This window comes from Ictidomys tridecemlineatus, chromosome 14 (assembly GCF_052094955.1).
Source record: "Ictidomys tridecemlineatus isolate mIctTri1 chromosome 14, mIctTri1.hap1, whole genome shotgun sequence".
NCBI classification, from domain to species: Eukaryota; Metazoa; Chordata; class Mammalia; order Rodentia; family Sciuridae; genus Ictidomys; species Ictidomys tridecemlineatus.
Window position 1 is genome coordinate 39,537,036 of NC_135490.1, and position 3,837 is coordinate 39,540,872.

General features: G+C 35.8%; 1 pseudogene; it reads left to right on the plus strand.

The window, feature by feature from the left end:
* Nucleotides 1-1,086: 1,086 nt before the first annotated feature.
* LOC101963056 (transcription factor BTF3 pseudogene) lies at nucleotides 1,087-1,801 on the plus strand (annotated as a pseudogene).
* The last annotated feature ends 2,036 nt before the right edge of the window (nucleotides 1,802-3,837 follow it).

Below are 3,837 nucleotides of genomic sequence, written 5' to 3' on the forward strand. Positions count from 1 at the left end.
GTTTATATGTGAGGTACCCCCAAAAGCTCATGTGGGAGACAATGCAAGAAGGTTTAGAAGTGAAATGATTGGGTTATGAGAGCCTTAACCTAATCAGTGCATTAATCCCCTGATGGAGATTACTAGATGGTTACTGTAGGGAGGGAGGACTGGAGGACATGGCTGGAGGATGGGGTTCCAGGGGGTGTGCCTTTGGGGTGTGTATTTTGTCTTTGTTGAATGGAGCTCTCCCTCTGATTCTTGGGTACCATGTTCCCAGATGTTTTCTTCTGCCACATTCTTCCACCATGACATCCTGCTTCACCTCAGACCCTGAGGCATGGAGTTGGTTATCTATGAACTGAGACCTCTAGAACTGTGTGTTCCCAAATAAACTTTGGCTCCTGTAATTGTTTTGGTCAGGTCCTTTGGTCACAGCAACGAAAAAGCTGGTGATAACCATAAAAACTGTCTTCTGTTGACCCGGTTTAATTGTAACTATTTAGCCAAGTTTCAGTCTTTGCTATAGAATTCATATACAAACTCATATTAACAAATTTAATTATATCATTAAAATAATACATCACTAATCCTCTTGTTCACTCCACTACTGTAATTGCTAAAAGGCTATGAAGCCCAATATGAGTGTTTTTAAACACATATGCACATGTCCCATTTGAATCTAATATTTGTATGTGATTAAAAAATTATAAATTGGTTTTTTTTTTGCATTCAGGTGAATTTTAAAGAATATTATGTGCCCATAATGTTTTGAAAGTTAGTTGAATTTTCAGATTTTGAGATAGTTTCTTATTCTCTCCCAGCTTATTCTTCACTACTGCTTTAGGGAATGCTATTTGTTCTTTTCTTGGTTGTTCCAGGACACATAAAGTAAAGGCCAGATGTTAATCCAAAGTATGGTGTTTTGTATTATGTGAGTTATCACATAAAGATATATGTAGAACAGAAAGCCTTCAGGTAGCTTGCCATCTTGTGTCCCCAGGAGTGTGTGCCTAATCTCAGCTGGTCTGCCTGAGACCCCGTGAGCACCAACCCTTGTCTCCCAAGCGGTCCTATTTCTGCCCTTACAAGATGAAAGAAACTATTATGAACCAGGAAAAACTCGCCAAACTGCAGGCACAATTGAGCATTGATGGGAAAAGAACTGCTTGCAGAAAGAAGATGGTTTATGGGCTGGGGATGTGGCTCAAGCGGTAGCGCGCTCGCCTGGCATGCGTGCGGCCCAGGTTCGAACCTCAGCACCACCTCAGCACCACATACCAACAAAGATGTTGTGTCCGCCGAGAACTAAAAAATAAATATTAAAAATTCTCTCTCTCTCTCTCTCTCTCTCTCTCTCTCTCCCTCCTCTCTCACTCTCTCTTAAAAAAAAAAAAGAAGATGGTTTATATAACAGCTATCACAGATGATTAAAAAAAAAGACAAAAAACAAAAACAAAACTTCAATTCTCCTTAAAGAAGTTAGGGATAAACAATATCTCTGGTATTGAAGAGGTAAAAACACATTTACAAACCAAGGAACAGGGATCCACTTTAATAACTCTAAAGTTCAGGTGTCTCTGGCAGCAAACACTTTCACCATTACAGGCCATGCCGAGACAAAGCAACCACAGAAATGCTACTCAGCATCTTAAACTATTTTGGTGCAGACTGTCTTACTAGTTTAAGGAGACTGGCTGAAGCTCTGCCCAAACAATCTGTGGATGGAAAAGCACCACTTGCTACTGAAGAGGATGATGATGATGAAGTTCTAGATCTTGTGGAGAATTTTTGTGAAGCTTCTAAGAATGAGACAAAGTGAACTGATCAACTTCTGAAGAAGATACACTTGAAGAAGTTAGTGGGAGCTGCTATTTTATATTATGACTTTTAAAATTGTTTTGTTTATGAATCTGATAAAATTTAGATCTCTAATATTTTTAAGCCCAAGCCCATTGGACACTGCAGCTCTTTACAGGTTTTGCTTGTATACAATTTGTTCTTTGTAGCTAATTAAGCTTAAGAAACCTGGGAATAAAGATTGAAACAAAGGTTATTTAAAAACAAAAGAAAGAAATACTATCAGGTACTATGGAACCAGAGTTAAGAGTAGACCTGATGTTCTGTACAGGCCCTGTTTCCTAAACATGTTTAAATATGTGGACATCTTTAACTTTCACCAAGAAAGTCTCTAATTTTTCTTGAGACAAACTGCTGTTTTCCTTCATCTGTCATCTTCCCACTTTTGAAAGGGAGATAGGATAAGAAAAATTGTGATATTTGTTCTCCTAAATTGATAATATGAAGAAGTATAGCACAGGCACAATGACATAGCCTCTTCTCAATGTCCCATGTCCAGGTTAAAAGAGGCACTGGACATGCAGCTTCAGTGGACCATTGCCAGCTGAGAAACCAGAAATGTACATTTTTTATGTGAATAAACATTTAAAGAGAATTAATAAATTTAAAACATTTTAAACACACCATGATTGCTAGAATACATTGAATAAGGCTTCCTTGCCTTCAGGCCTCCAGGTTGTGGTAATTTGGCCTTTATTTCTTTTCATGTGGTTCATCCAGAGAAATTGATAGACTACCAATCAACTCAAGATATGGTATTTTCTTCCTTTCTTGATGTTTTCCCTTTTCGGTTAGCATTATTGACATTGTTATTTTTTCCTTTCATAGAAATATTATTGCTCAAGAATTTAGGTTAGCCACCTTGAATCAATAATTTTAGAACCACTTTCTTCATTAGATAAATCAGAAATGTGAGACATAGGAACACTTCTTCTTTTAAGCTTCTTTATTTTATGATTTTCCCAGTAAAATTTCTTCCAGGGTATTTACAAAGTATATTATATTTTAGTTTATTAGACTTGTGTCGCAGCATTTTCAGAATATAGTTTCTATGAACACTTACCATCCTTATTTACTGAGATGGATATTGTCTGTCCATTTTATCTTTTAACACTTCTTATGAGAAAACTCACTTGAGAGACTTCTATCAGATCTCTGCATGAGGAAAAACAATGCTTCTCTGACACAAGCAGGATACTCAGTGTTACCATCAATTTGGGTTCTGTCTGAACATGTTTCCTCTCTGCTCTGATCCCTGTTGCCTACTAGAAAAGTCAGAGAAAAGTGAGTGATTAAATTTAGTAATTGACTTCAAGGACCAAAAGATCTACTTTTATTTGCTAAAACTTTCTCAAGATCTTTTCTACTTATAAAGTTTCTTTTTTCTCCTTCTTTCTGATTATAAATATTTTTATTATTTTTTGCACTATATTATACATAATTCTCTAAGTCTCAAAATATTTTGCAAAAATACTTGCAAAATAAATAAATATATGATTGTGTATATGAAAGAGTGTTGTTCATTTTTTCATTAGGAATGTAAGTAAATCAAAAACATTGTTGAGAATTGTAATGCTTTAAGTATTCTGTCCATGTATCTTCTTACTAATCTTTCAACATCCTCACCATCTTCTAATTGATTAGAAAATGAAGACTCCAATCACCAGAAATCCTGTAAGCAGTGATTCCCTCAGCTGGCAATCAAACGCTGTCCATCTGTGTACCCCCTTTGTATGGGACCACTTTTCAGGAAGTCTAATTTTGGGGATTTATCTGAATCAAATTTATGCTCACTGCTAATGAGCACACTTCTGTAATAAAGTCTTTTACAAAGTTTATTTTTCATAAAGTAAAGATTTGATAGATTTGTAGAAGTCAATGTTCATTTAGGTCTGATAATAGTGGGATTAAGCACATGTACATATTTATATCAACCAAACCCATAAAACAAATTTATTTACTTTAGAACAATTAGAGTAATTTAGAATGCCATCTCTC